General features: G+C 41.2%; 1 long non-coding RNA gene across 1 annotated transcript; it reads left to right on the top strand.

The window, feature by feature from the left end:
• The first annotated feature begins 6,059 nt into the window (after window positions 1–6,059).
• Window positions 6,060–15,260, top strand: LOC134367302 (uncharacterized). Its single transcript, XR_010022399.1, has 2 exons — window positions 6,060–6,310; window positions 14,941–15,260. It is a non-coding gene; the product is annotated as an uncharacterized LOC134367302 (long non-coding RNA).
• Window positions 15,261–15,829: the final 569 nt, after the last annotated feature.

The raw sequence follows: 15,829 nt of genomic DNA, 5'->3' as shown, positions 1-15,829 counted from the left end.
AGACACAGGTACCAATGGAACAGAATATAGAACCCAGAAATAAATACACATATATATAGCCAGCTGATCTTTGACAAAGGCACCAATAACATGCATTGGGGAAAAATAGCCTTTCAATAAACAGTGCAGGAAAAATTAGATATCCATATGCAGAAGAAAGGAACTAGAATCCTATCTCTCACCATTAACCAAAATCAACTCAAAATGGATCAAAGACTTAAATGTAAGACTTGAAACAATAAAACTAGTAGAAAAAAACATAGGGGAAAAACTCCAAGACATTCATCTGGGCAAAAATTTTATGGAGAAGATTTCTAAAGCACAGGCAACAAAAGCATAAATAAACATATGGGACCACATTGAACTAAAAAGCTTTTGCACAGCAAAAGAAAAAATCAACAGAGCAAAGAGGCAATCAGCAGAGTGGGAGAAATTATTCGCAAACTATTCATCCAACAAGGGATTAATATCCAGAATACACAAGGAACTTAAATAACTCAACAGCAAAAAAGCATTCTGATTTAAAAAATGGGCAAATGACTTGAATAGACAATTCTCAAAAGAAAATATACAAGTTGCCAACAGGTGTATGAAGAAATGCTCAACATCAGTAATCATCAGGCAGATGCAAATCAAAACCACAATGACATATCAGCTAGTTAGAATGGTTATTATTAAACACACACACACAAAAAAAATGTGGTAAGCGTGCAGAGAAAAGGGAATTCATATACTCTTGGTGAGAATATAAATTAGTACAACCATTATGGAAAACACTATGGAGCTTCCTCAAAAAAATGAAAATAGTGCTACCATATGATCCAGCAATCCCACTGCTGGGTATTTATCCAAAGGAAAGGAAATTAGCTTACTAAAGAGATGTCTGCACCCCCATGTTTCTCATAGCACTATTTACAATAGCCAAGATATGGAATCAACCTAGGTGCCCAACAAAAGATGAATGGATAAAGAAAATGTGATATATACGCACAAGGAACACTACTCAGTCACGAAAAGGATTGAAACCCTGTCATTTATGGCAACGTGGATGAGCCTGGAAGACATTATGTTAAGTGAAATAAGTCAGACACAGAAAGAAAAATACTGCATGTTCTCACTCATATGTGGGAGCTAATAAATAAATAAATAAATAAGTAACTTTTAGAAAAAAATGAATGTATTAAATAACAAATAATGAATGTGAACCTTTGAACTTGAAACACTTTTCATCAGTAGAACATTCCAAGTAAAGGTTATTAAGCCATTAGTTAAATACAAATTTATAAATGGCTACATCCCATATATGGAGACATGTTATATACATACTCCCAAATATGCAAATAATCTCTTCCGGTATATCTTAATGGTTTGCATTTTTTATGCAAACTGTTTTATCTTTTTACAGGCATATGTAAGACATATACATTGCTGTCTAATATGCCCTACACAAAGTAATTTTTACTTTTTATTTTTCTAGATATTTGTTCACCATTTCACTTCCCTCATGTAAAGCAATCTAAAACACTATAATTGTATGCTACAAAACAAAACAATATGTGAAAATATTTTTCTTAAACCAAAATATTTTGTTAAGTTGAGAAGATGTTTTCCTCCATGAGCATTTGTTTGCCATCTGTATTCATTCCAACGAAACTGTTCATTTCTATTAAGGAAACTTGGATAGTGGGTACCCTACTCTTTGGAAATATTGAATTATGACAGTTGCTAATATATTAAAAATCTGATACTCAACTTAATATTTTGTGTATTCTGAGAAGTTTGTTACTTTCAAAGAAACATTAGTCCCAAATAGCAAATAGGTGTATTGATAGTATAAACACAATCCAAAGAATCTGTAATACAATTTTTCAATAAGAAACATTGCTTAATTTTTTTTAAATTTTTTATTTCAGATATCAGTGATTCCACTGTTAGTAGTACTAAATGACAAACTGCATTAAAGATGGCATTAGGCAGTGTTCGATTGCTAAGGAAGACTCACAGGACCAACTTTGACAAGCTTTACAAATCTACAGTCCATTGCATTAAAAGGCTACAATAAGGCAACGCATGAAGTCAGGATAAATATCATAGCAAAAAGCTTCCTCACAGAAAGGGTCTAAAGAATCGAAACAGAAGCTCCCAGTGTCCTCCCTTTGCAAAGACCACACCAGGATGTACCTTTTTTGTCAGATGAGGAACAGAATTTTCTCTCATATCAGTGACTCAGAAAATTGCAGTCCAAGACGGAGTCTCAGCCAGGATTTCTTATACCATGAAGATCATGTAGGCATATTGCTGCTGCACAACCAGCCCTAATGGCACAGCTCTCCAGGTCTTTCACCAAGACCAGGTGCAAATCATCAGTCTTCCTTATCTATAAATAATATTGACATGCAAATCGCCCCAGAACTCCTCAGACCTATAGTTGCATAGCAACACTAGTAGTCAGTGTAGTTTATGTCAGTGCTATCCAAGTACTCTTATTTCAGTAAAAGAACTCAGAACAATTCCACATCTGTGGGAATTAAGTCTCACCTCATAGAAACCAAACAATAGAAGCTCTTTCTTGCAAAACATAAATGTGACAAAGGATTATATACACAAAATACGTCAGGGATGCATTTAAATTAAAAATAAAAAGACAACCCAATGAAAAGGAGGAAAAATCCCAAATATCAAACACACAGACATACCCCCCCCCACACACACCACCCTCACTAATAATTTAGGAACAGCATTAAATAATACAACACTCATTAGATTGCCAAATTTTTCCAGTGTCTGATAGAAAAGTTTAAGTAAGAATCTGGGAAATCAAAAACCCTTGTATGTTGCCGTGGAAGTATAAGATAGTAAAAGAGCAATTTGTCAAGCTTTCCAATAATTAGGGATGTTTATACTTTAAGACAAGCTATTTAACCTCCAAGAACGTACCCTAGAGAAACTAGAAAACATAACATGGAGAAACATTTGCACAATTATTTAATGCAATGTTCTTTGTAATATTGAAAATTTAGAAACAACATATTGCCTTTGCATACTAGAATAGATCAAAAAATTATACACTTCTTCAGTGAATCACTGAGTAGAGGTTAAGATAAATGATTAAGAACTCATGTATCATGTTACGGTTGTAATGTTATACAACTCCTGAATTGTATATGTGCTATTAACATTAAATTTAAGCACATAAAGTTGCGATACACAAATAAAATTTTGGAAAGATATGCATCACTTAAAGTTTGAAAACAGAAAAATACATACAACGTTATTTTTGAATCCATGCATATGTCATGAAATAGAAAACTTATGTAAGATAAACACCACTTTCTGGATAGTGGGTACCTCTGGAGAGAAACTTAAGAAATGCTCTCAGTGAGGGATCCAACACGATTTATTTCTCCAAAAAGAAAGACTTGTTGTAAGTGTCGCTCAATGGTAACTAAACCATTTGGAAAATCAAACCTGTGCTTCTTAGAATTTGGGCTGTGAAGGGACAGTGACAGGCTCACATCTGAAAAGAATTCTACCAAAATAGACAGGGAGACCATGGAAGTCAAACTGCCCACACACCAAAAGTAAAAATAAATAGTAAAAATTAAAAAAGAAAAGACCTCAGATGGATTGTGTGGACTTTGTGTGAGGAAGCCTGCCTGGGCTCCTTCCTAAAATTACTGTGTCCATTCAAAAATTACTGCCTGGTTGTAGAATATGACCCCAGCCTAAGAACAGGAATTGAGGACAGTTCTAAGCTGCCAGCCAGATATTTTCAAAGTCAAGGGCAATGAACTTTGATGGCTGCAGATGGAATACATTTCAATAATTCTCACAAACACACAAAAAAGCATTTTATGAAACATTAATCGTCACTAGGAATCTGCCATATCCATAGGGAATCATCAAGGAAATACATCGGTCATTCAAGTAAAACTCTTCTTGACCATATAGGCTGCCCATTTGAGGAAAGAGAGTGAAGGAAATAAAACAAAAAAATAACGAAACTTAAGGTGAGACAGGGATGATGAAGATGAAGAACCAGATAATGCCCCAAGGGTGATGCAGGACTGTACTGAGAGAGCCAGCTCATAACTGAATAAGACTGTGGAATTTTCATAGTTATAATGAGCCAAATATTTTAATTATAAAAATGAGACTGTTCTTTGAACTGAATGTGGCCAAAGAGCTTTTCCTTATCTAAGAGTGATTGTAAATGTTATGGAATCTGAATGTAATTTTATCTTAGGCAGTGAAAAAAGTTAGCCCTACAGCTTAAAGAAAGGGTCAATTAGAGGAACACCATTTTATATTTGTGCCTTAAGTGATGCTATTTGCACAATAAACAGATTATATGGTTATTTTATGGGAAACAAACCCAGGGCACAAAGTAACATGTATCTTCTATACAGCAGTTGCAATATAGACCCTAATCTTCTCCTCGATGACATGCAAGTGTCATTATGATAAACTAGAAGACGGAGGTTGAATTTGGTGAATATATACATTATCGACTACTTGACAGCTCTGGTATAATTAGAATTTCGAGAGTTTTTCATATTATTGTGCTCATTACTAATAAGTACACATCCTAATCCTATGTATTTGTTTTGAGATAAATAGCCGGAAAATGCAACATTAAAAACATGAAGGACAATGGGAGGATCATTTATATCGCATAGGGACAAAACATGTGTTGGCTGAGCTTAATTTTTTTTTTTTTTTCCCTAAATCATTTAGATAAAGTCCTCCATCCCCAGTGTTTGGGACTCCTTAAGTGAAAAAACTATAATATTTAGTGCAACAATTCTCAGGGTAAACTTCCATGATTATCACACAGCCCTGAAGCAGAGATAATGCTTATTTGAGTTATTTCGTTGATGCAATATTTACTGCAAAAGGGCCTATTATGTATTATAACATTAGGTGATATCTAAGTGGTCTCTACAAAGCTTGGAAACACGAAGACCACAAGGTCGTATTGATAACTATTAACATGATATGACATATCAACTGCTCAGTAAAGCGAGAAAGTATGTTCTGCCCATAATATTGAATGATTAGCACTGGAGGAATCTATATCAAATATCAAATGGGTTCTCAAACTAGGGTCCAGTAAGCACTATACATCCTATATTGCTGCATGTACTGCCCTGTTTCTGGCCTTCTAGAGACATGAACTGTGCCCCTGAAGACATTTAACGGTTTATCCAGCACTCTAAGTGACTTTGCCAACCTTTAAAATAGAGTGATCATGGATGCTAGTCTGGAACAGTTTTCTGAGTGTGCATCATACATATACACATACATATTTATTTAAATTTTACAACTGTACTATGTTCTAATAGATCGTGTTCATTACAAAACCTATACAAATAGAAATGTAAAATTTTGGAGCTGGTTGCTTAGCTCACTTGTTTAGAGCATGGTGCTGATAACACCAAGGTCCAGGGTTTGTTCCTTGAACCCCGCAAGCTGCCAAAAATAAAAAGAAAGGAAGAAAGAAATGTAATGTATTTTTCTTGCTGGCTGGTATGGGGATCGGAACCCTGGACCTTGTTATATATAACACCACACTCTAGCCTAGAAATGTAAATTTTTTTTTTTTTTTTTTGTCGTTTTTTCGTGACCGGCACTCAGCCAGTGAGTGCACTGGTCATTCTTATATAGGATCCGAACCCGCGGCGGGAGCGTCGCCGCGCTTCCAGCGCAGCACTCTACCGAGTGCGCCACGGGCTCGGCCCAGAAATGTAAATTTTTTGATATAAAGATTAAATAAGCAGTATTTCCACAAAGATATTTACAAGTGTGTTTAGTCAGACTAAACACAATTAAATTCTGACTTTGAAACTTTGAACTTCTGTTTGAAGTGAAAACAATTGATAGAATGCTATTAGTGCTTCCGGCGGGACATGGCGTAGGAGGAGCGAATCGGGACGCGGAGGCGGGGCTTTCCCGCGCTCAGGGGCGTGTCAAAGTTGGTGGAGCACGCGGAGGGCAGGGGCGTGGGCAAATTAGCGCGCAGGCGCGTGGCCGCATCTGGAGGCCGGTGGCGGTGACAGGCGATATGCAGCCAGGGCGGAGAACAGCTGCGGGCCCGGGCGCCGGCGGGGTGGAGAGCGCGGCCTGGACAGAACTCCAGGCTTTGCCGGGGACTGAGGCCTGACTGACGGGGCGTGGCCTGAATCAACGAAATGACGTCTCCGGCGTGTGGGCGTGGCGGCGCATAAGGGGCGCGGCCAAGGTGGCCGCGCGCAGGAAACACGGGAACCGGAAGCGAACGAGGGGGTTCCGACTCAGCGAAGTCGTTCTGGTAAGGGCGGGGGGCGATGTGGAGCGCGGGCAGCAGGTGTCGTGGCCTGGCAGAGAGTTCTTGGCCCCGTGAGGATGGCCGGGGTCACGGCGGAGCTTCTCTGAGGAAGGGGGTGGTAGGTGGCGGCGGGGAATAGTCCCTTACTCACTTTAGCCCTTCGCTTCCACTGCGAGCGTCACCAGACACTCTTCTGTCCATTGAAGTGTAGAACAGCTGTCCAGAGACTGCAGGATGAGGGGTGCAGTTCCAGATACCGAGGCGCAGCCAGCTGGGACTCCCTCGGGTCTGCATTGTTGATCTTCCTCCTCTGACTATGCCAGGGGTTCTGGAAAGACCCAGGGTACAGGTGTGGCCCGTGGACCATCTGAGCTTTCTCCACTCCTCAGTTCCTTCTGTCCTTTAGTGTCCCGCCCCAGAGCTGGAGGAGAGGAACCTCCAAAACTACAAACGTTATTGGTGGCTGGGATTCTATATGACATTCAGCGTTAAATGCTACTGCTCCGAGGCTGCTGGGAACACGTTACTGTCAGGATAATTTCCTCTCTTTTGTTTTTGCTGGAAAACTTGAGAAATAAGAGGGGGTAGCGAAGATGCTTACAACAATTTGGATAGAATTTGTTCTGTGTCAGCCACTGAAAACCACATTGCTTTCTGCTTCCCCTTCTTTCTTTACTGATAATCTGTCCATCTTCGCTCTGCTATTTAAAACTGTTGCTGCAGTGTGGAGAGTAGTGAGAAGTCTGATGAGAGAAGCTTCCTCTTCAAATCTCTCAGAGCAGTCACTGTTCACAGCCGGCCTCACAGTCCCACTGAACCAAATTCAAGCCACCCACCGTCTCTTCAGGGACCTGGTGAAGAGCTGCACTGTTCTCGAATGCTTTGGAAATGAAAACTCTTCTGTCGGGCTTTCCTCCTTTACTCAGATTTTTTAAAGTCAATACCTGGGCTAAAATCCACCCAAAAACTAAAATCAACAAGGGCGTGGTTCTCTGTGCACACCTGCCCTGTTTTCCCTGGACCCAGGCAAAATGCTGCAATGGCTCACAGTTGGAATGTAATAAAGGTTGAGTAAATTGTGAGTGAAGATGACTATTAGGGAAATAATCTGATAGAAAGAGGGAAGTGCATTGCATTTCATTGGCCGCACTAGAGCGGTTAGTTGCAACACACAAATCAGGTATGAAAAACATGGTTTGAAACCTTTGGCAACACTACATTGGGATCATGCTCTCAGGGAAGAAGTGGGTGAGAGGAGGAAGTGAAGATTTCTTAAGATATGACAACATAATGTCTAATTTGAATTTCAAAGATTTGCAAAAGGTTGGCTTCCTTTTGAAATCAGAAGGTGAAAAAAATGGAGGATCCATCTGATGACAAGGAATTTTTTAATGTAATTATAACCTTTTGTCAGTACTTTTGCTGTCTGTTTTGCATCAGTATATATGGTTTAATTAGGCAGAGCTCAAGCTAGGAGGCATTTCATACGCAATTATGGATGATTAAAAGAGACTTTTTGAATCTTTTCTTTTTTCACCCATTTCTGAGTCTGCAAACAGCAGATAAAGAACGTGTTAGTAAAATCCAATGCCTACATAGATATTGAGTGATGGCATCCCACCATAAATTGATAATGGTTCCAAGGGAGTATGAGGGGTGTTGAAAAAGTCCATGGAAAGATTTGTATTATCTTTTCATTTTTTCACAAACTTTTTGAAGTACTCTTGTATTGGATATACAGGTGATTTGTTATTCTCACTACGTTTGTATAAGTTTGAAGTTTTCCCTAATAACAAGTTAAGAGGGAAAAAAAAAAGCAGAATCAGATTCTAAATTCAGATGAGCCATGGTCTATTGCTCTTTAAACCTGCTGGGTGAATTCAGGTAATGAAGGTATAGTTGGCTCTCTGTATCCATAGATTCTGTATCTGTGGATTTAACAAATCCGGATTGGAAATATTTGAAAAGAATAATTGCATCTGTACTGAACATGTGTTGGGAAAATATAGGAGAATGGTCAGGGTCCCTCAGATGTTCAGAATCTTGCAGAGCATTTGATGTAAATAGGCACGTGTGCCCAGGTGTTCCTTGGTTATTGTCTAATGTAATTGTGCATGTGCATCCAGGTGTCCTGGATTATGACGAGTAGATAGGACGAGTGGCTCTGGTCCACGTCCCCCGCCCCCCACGGATGTCCCCTGGGGGGCCACAGGGAGGCCGCTACTGCTGCTGGAGGCTGTTGCTGCCAGTGTGTGTGTGGGACCCTCTGAGAGGCCACTGCCACTGGATCCGCTGTAAGCTGCTGCTGCTGCTGCTGAGGACTGAACTCGTGTAATCTGCCAATGTCTCCCAGGATCTTTCCCAATTACCTCGCATGGAACTGAGTGTGAGGGGTCTAGTGACCCGTCTGTACAATGGGTTTGATGGGTGGGGCCCAGGCTGGACAATACAAATGGAAAACTTGGTGTAACTAAAATAATGAAAATTTTGGGTTTAGGTATGAATTGCCCTAGGCATACAATTGACGTAGCTATTGCCTCCACCCGAGAACATGTACAGACTTTTATTTTATGTCATCATTCCCTAAACAATACAGCATAACAGCAACATAGCATATACATTATATTAGGTATTATAAGTAATCTAGAGATGATTTAAAGTATATGGAAGGATGTGCATAGGTTGTATGAAAATATAACATTTTATATCAGGGATTTGAGCATCCACAGACTTTGGTATCCATGGGAGGTCCTGGAACAAATAGCACATGGATATGGAGAGACAACTGTATTTAAAAACCACGTACTATTATCTGGTTCCAGGTAGTATCGATGTAATGTACTGAAAGTTCATTTGTAGTCTCTTTTAAATCCTGAGCCAGACTTTTACATGGCTTAAACAAGGTGATTTCTCATCTGCTCAGACATTTTAACATACCTACTCCCTCTAAAAAACGTGTTTATACAAACACACACATATAAAGCTGAATAAAAGTAATTTTAACATTGACTTGAGGATTTCCAACACCTTTTGGGCAATGCAGACATACTTTAGTTGTGACTGGTTGTTATAACTGAATTATCCACAACCCCCCCCCCCATATTCATTATACTCAAATCTTAGGTCCCAGTAAGTATCCCACCATGTGACCTTATGTGGAGATTGGGTCTTTACAGAGGTAATCAAATTAAAATGAGGTCGTGAGGGTGGTTCCTACTCCAGTATCCCTAATTAGAGGTGATATTTGTACACAGAACACAGAGTGCTCTGTGAAGATTGGTGTTAACACCGTCACAAGCCAAGGAACTACTGGAAGCGAGGTGTATTAGTCAGTGTTCTTCAGAGACACAATCAGTAGGGTGTGTGTGTGTGTGTGTGTGAGTGTATGTATAGAGAGATTTATTTTAAGGAACTGGCTCATGTGAGCATGGAGGCTGGCAAGTCTGAAATCTGTAGTACAGGCCAGCGGGCTGGAGGCTCAGGGAAGAGTTGATGTTGCAGCTTGTCTTAGTCCATGTTATGATGTTGTAACAGAAAACCTGAGACTGGGTAATTTATAATAAACAGAAATTTATTTTGCTCACATTTTCTGGATGCTGGGATGTCAAGGGCATGGCACCAGCATCTGCTCAGCATCTGGTGAGGGCCTTCTTGCTGTGTTATCCCACGGCAAGAGGTGGAAGGGCAAGAGAGCAAGTGCGTGCTGGCGGGGTGAGGGGGAGGAGAGCTGAACTCAGCTTTTTATCAGGAACCCACTCCCACAATAATGACATTAATCCATTCATGAGGACAGAGCCATTCATACCATAGCACAGCTCAAGCTCAGAGGCAGTCAGGAGGGAGAATTTCCTCTTCTTCAAGGGACCTCCAGTCTTTTTTCACTTAAGGCTTTCAGCAGATTGGATGTGGCCCACCCACATGGAGGGTCATGTGCTTTACTCAAAGTCTACTGACTTAAATGTTAATCTCATCTAAAAAATGCCTTCACAGTGACATTTAGCCTGGTATTTGACCAAATATGTGGGTACCGTGGCCTAGCCAAGTTGGCACATGAAACTAACCATCCAAGTAGGGATGCCAGAAACAGATCCTCCACAGCCCTCAGAAGGAAACAACCCTGCCGACAACTTGGATCTCAGACTTCAGGCCTCCAGACCGTAAAACAATAAATTTCTTTTGTTTAAGCCATCCAGTCTATGGTACCTTATTACAAGCTATTATGCCATCCTAAAGATGCCAGGTAGGGAGTTAGGCCTGGAGGTGAGGAGCTGCTGTGGGATACACGAACTTCCTACCACTCCTCTTTCACGTGATGGCCCATCTGAGTTCAGTGTGTGTTACACTTCCCTCTGTGTAACAGACAAAAAAAAGAAAGAAACACTGAAAGTAACATGAATGAGGCCTAGAGGGACTGCCGCCCATCAGGGGAGCAGCCCCGATTTAAAATCCGCCTTTCTTTTTATTGACAAGACAAGGAAGTTCCATAAGAAAAATCAGTTGATTCAATCTTCAAAGAAGGACCTAAAAACAGGCAGTGTAAAACTAGTAACAGCAGTAAATTAACATTGTGGCATTCCAGAATGCAACTTGTAAAAAGCTAAGTCCATCCACCAACAAACAGCTTGTCCTTATGAAACATTTTCTTTTCCACAACTTCCTACACCGATTTTCTCAGCATATTTTAACAGCATTCAAGCAGTTTCCTTAACATATCTTAAGAACAATCGGTAAGTTAAATAGTCAATAGTCCTTCAAGCCAGAATCAAACCAGGGACCTAAAACAGTTAAATTACACAATCCCATCCCTAAACAGTGATTAGAGTTGATTAGATGGCTTTTGCCAAGCTATCTGTGGACTTTTGTCCTCCACTGGAGAGCCTTTTAGCTCCATGCACATATTTACCTAAAGATCCTATTCTAAGATCAAAGGAGAATCAAGATTTCTAACCCACTACAAGTGTGTAACATTCCCAAAGTGATGCACGCACAAAGTGCAAGGCACTCAGCCAAATGACTGGCTTCCAGCCCTGCTGTGCTGCATTTTGTGATACACGTAGAGGTGATTTTCTTGCTTTTCACTTAGGTGTAGCCTTCTCCCCTGTAGCTCAGGTGCAGCAGGGTCAAGGACAGCAGTACAGAGAGAAGAGCTAGTTCACAGCCAGCTAGTAGCAGGGACATGCATGAAGAGAGATGGGTGAAATCACAATGTTGGCCTGCTTGCTTAGCATCACTGGGGATCACGTGGGTTTTGTTTCTTACACTCTTCTTGGAAAGATGATGTGAAGAAATAAAGTTCAGGTCTGTGGGTGAAATGTGTCTTTAATGCCCCCAAACTTCTCTTTTTGTGCTGTTTGGCACCCCCGCCCCCCCATGGCTGTACCACTAAGAGCCCTCTTTTTGGCAAGACAAGGCAGAATCTTAGGCGGCACCAGCACCCTGCTGTGACCTGGTTTGCTGTGGCTTTCCCTTTCCATACTATGTGCATTTCAAGAGACTCATAGTAGGAGAAAAATTACACCCCTGGAAAGTAGAGCTCAGGCCTTGTTCACTTTTGCATCCCAGCAGCCGACGCAGTGCCTGCAGCAGAGCAAATGCAGTAGATGTTGGGATGGAAATGGTAACTGATAGAGTTCCCATCCCTGTGAGGCTACGTCAGGTTCATGTTCGGCTGTGTCACTCTTATAGATCAGGCAGGACTTTGGGGGTCCTTAAGATCTTACAGGTAGGGATATGAGACCCTCCTTTTAAAGGACAAGCATTTAAAAGTTTTGAAAGTGTAAACAGCCCTACAATTGGGGGGGTGGCATTTGAGAAAGGGAAGGCCCCTCAGTACTGTCATGTCATGCTGGCTGTCATGTCATGGTTCTCAGTTCTTGACGTTAAAATCTCTGTCACCAAGGAAGCCTCCTCAGGTCTTTCAGCTAGTACTTCTCGAACACCTGTGGGGAATCAGGTCCTGAGAGACGCAGCTGTGATGGAGACAGACACAGTCCCCACCACCGTGGGGTCTAGGTGCTGGGGAGGATGAAGTAGTAAAGGACATTCCTGGTCAGGTGCTTCCTCCAGCTGCCGCAAGTGCTGGGCCAAGAAGAGGGTGCTGGGCCAACCCAGTGAGCAGGTGGTCAGGCAGCCTTTGAGGGATCACGCAGGAGTCAGTCACCTGAACGGGGGGCAGGAGTGACCAAAGCCCAGATGGAGGGCGGGTGGTCCAGGGAAGCAAGAGCATCAGCATAGGCTGGAGAAGGGCAGGACATGGAGAAGCGAAGTCTGCGGGTCCAGGGGCAGGCAGTGGATATGACGAAAAGTAAATGTCACTGTGAGGGACCAATGGGTTTGGGGAAAAAGTGAATAAACCCTGGCCCTCCCCACCCCTCAGGGTGTGTACTGCTGCTCTGAATGTTGTTATCCTACCTAGAGGATTCCTCCTCCTCAGCATCTCAAATCTCTAGTGTTTACATCTTTCCTCCTCTGCCTTCCTCCCTCTATGGTATTCGTTCCTGCAAGTTATTTGGGAACTGATAGAAGTCAATCTAAGGATGGTGGTGAGGAATAGCCTGAGGGTCATTCTTCAAGTGTCTCCATGCAAATTAGTATGGAGAAGGTTCCAGCTTCAGAGGTTCATTCTAGTGAGGCCCTGCAGCCTCCATACCTGCACTTAACAAAACCCAGAACTGAGTCCACTTCTACCTCAAAGAGAGCAGAAAGGCTTGTTGGTTTTATAACAATCACATGTGTTAAGCATTTGTGGCTATGGGTCATTGGCATTCCAGTGTGGGTTTATATGATTTAAGACTATATGTGAGAATGACTGTTTCTCTACTGATCTATTAAAGTAAATGTGGAAAGTAGTTTCTTGACCATTTTTTTTTAAAGATGACCCATAAGGGGATCTTAACTCTTGACTTGGTGTTGTCAGAAGCACGCTCTCCCAAGTGAGCTAACTGGCCATCCCTATATAGGGATTCGGACCCGTAGCCTTGGTGTTACCAGCACCACACTCTCCCAAGTGAGCCACGGTCCGGCCCCTTTGGACCAATTTTAAAATGTCAAAATGATGTCATACAGAAACTGGCCAAGAGAAATGAGATGTCCAGTTTCAAATATTTTGGAACATATTGTTTATTGTTCTTGTTAGCCACTGTCTTTTTACTAAGGGTGGTCCACAGACTGCAAATTATTTCTGTGACTCTTAAGTTTCTGGAACTTGTTTATTAAAGTTTGCAAGCAGTTCAGTAGCTTCACATTCTGGAATATTCTGTCCCAAATTTGAATTACTGAGAAACCCTAGCTGACCTGCTTGCACGGGTGTGCTCTGTTGTAAACATGGAACATTAAGTGAGGCAGCAGATGGTCTTCCTCAAACCTCTTCCACCTCATTCCATTCCTGGAAAGACAGGTGCCCATCCACGTCTGGGCATTGCAGGGATTTTCCACTGTACCATATTGACATGGGGGGTGTGGATCATTCTTTGTTGTTGGGGGCTATCCTGTGCTCCAGATGTTGAATGGCATCACTGCCCTCTTACCAGTACCACACTCCCCCCATCCTAAGTGACCACATTGAAAAATATCTGAAGACAGTACCAAATGTCTGGGGGGGAAAACAGTAACCTTGGTAGAGAGTCACTGAGATGACAGAAGAGGATGTGTGTGATGGTGGAGAGGTGACTTTAATCAACTGGCTAAGAATATCTTTTAAATAGTTATTGTATATATTTCCACTATTCACAATGAGTCAACATAGTTTTCAAAGAATGTCTTGCCTCAAGATTCAAGGTTTCTCACATTTTCCTCTTGGAACCTATATGCAGATAAGAAAAAGAATTCATTAGTAATGCTAATCCAGCTAAATCTGTTCCCTTGAAACTGCTTTATAAATATGTTATTAGCGTAAGTTTATTTTCTCCAATGCTGACTGTTATTGAAATGGACTTGCCGGGGTCATCATACATTTCCGACTGCTGGGTGAACGTCCATCCTGCCAGACTGGCTTATTGCAAACACTGGCACTTGGCAGTCTAAGGCTAAAATGGAAAAAAATTAATCACACTGATCCAGTTATTAATGTTTTGTGTGAGTGGTGTTTTTGTCCTAGATGTTTATTTTGTGTGTTTTTATTTACGAAAATGTGAAAGTTAAAGATCTAAACTCCAATATGCTTATGTCTTTAGGATAGTTCGCTGCTTCTCAGCACTGACAAAAGCCGCATCGCAGTGGCCTGAGGAAGTGGGGCTTCGCTTGATTGGTTTCTCACATTAGTTTCATGTTTCTAAGTGACTGGGAGAAACAGGATGCCGTCACCATTTGATTTTGATTTTGCCATATTAAACTGTCCCGACCTGTTTTCACCCAGGACAATATTATGGTTTCTGCTGACCTGAGCCACTGAGCACGTCCTGTTGCTATATTCTGGACCCTCACCTGCTTCGTTGTAAAGACACTAGTCATTGTTTCTGGCAGCTCAGTACATGAACAGAAGGGCCACTGTACACTAGTGACCAAGCACGACCCGAGTTCATGAGGGTTAGAAAAGAGAACGGGCCGAGTCCTTAGATAGTGCCTGCCAAACAGGGTTGGCAGCTACTGCTGGTGAGACAATTGTCATCGTCATCATCATCTTTATCTCTTCACAGGTGCAGTGCTTGCTCAGATGTATGAATGTGATCATTTTAAGAAGATGTGAAGTGGAAGAAGGATTAATGGAAGGAGGAAGTGGTGGCAAATTCGGAAAGCAGCACTTCAGGACAGCCCCACGCTCTGCCCTTGTGCCTTTGCTGCCCACGCTCCCCGCAGATAATCTTTGGCTGTCAATGAGATTGCTGTTTGCTGTTATCTCAAGTAATGGACAGGAACTGTTGACAGTCCTAACTTTGGGGACTTGTCATCTAATAAAATGAAGATCAAATCCTATACCTGTTGCCCAAGATGAAAATAAAATCAGTTTCACACAGTGTGTATCATCTACTGAAATTTAGCCTGTCACATTAAAAAAACCATTTAGGTATGAGACCCTAGATCATAGGAAAATAAACTTAATTATGTTAATTCTTAGCTTAATGAAATATAAAGAATATCAGCTTGAATGGAAATACTACAAATTTGGTATTATTCCAATGGTTCTCAATGTTCACGATCTCCCTATTTTTATAAAGAAGAAAAACATTGTAGGAGAACTTGGTCTAGAGTGGCGCTGTCTAAGATGTAGTCACCAGCCACTTGTGGTTATTTACATACAATTTTAAATCCATTAAAATTTTATTGTCACATGTGCCTACCGCTTACCATATCAGATGTTTCTATCTTCAGAGAGGGTTGTGTTTAACAGCGCTGATCTATATTATAACTGAACCGTGTTACGAAGTTGTTCTATTATTTGTCCAATTAATTTTGAAGAACACAAAGCCTGGAGAACAATAGCATTAAAAGGCTTGTTTTGTGGTGTCTTCAGGAGGAACTCATATAGGTTGGGTTGCTCCAGACTGTTGGCTTTCATTAGCTTTCAAATAATCTTGAGAAACAATG

Source organism: Cynocephalus volans, chromosome X, assembly GCF_027409185.1.
Source record: "Cynocephalus volans isolate mCynVol1 chromosome X, mCynVol1.pri, whole genome shotgun sequence".
In the NCBI taxonomy this organism is placed as follows: domain Eukaryota; kingdom Metazoa; phylum Chordata; class Mammalia; order Dermoptera; family Cynocephalidae; genus Cynocephalus; species Cynocephalus volans.
The sequence above is the reverse complement of the archived record's forward strand: the minus strand, read 5'-3'. Positions and strand labels throughout refer to the sequence as shown.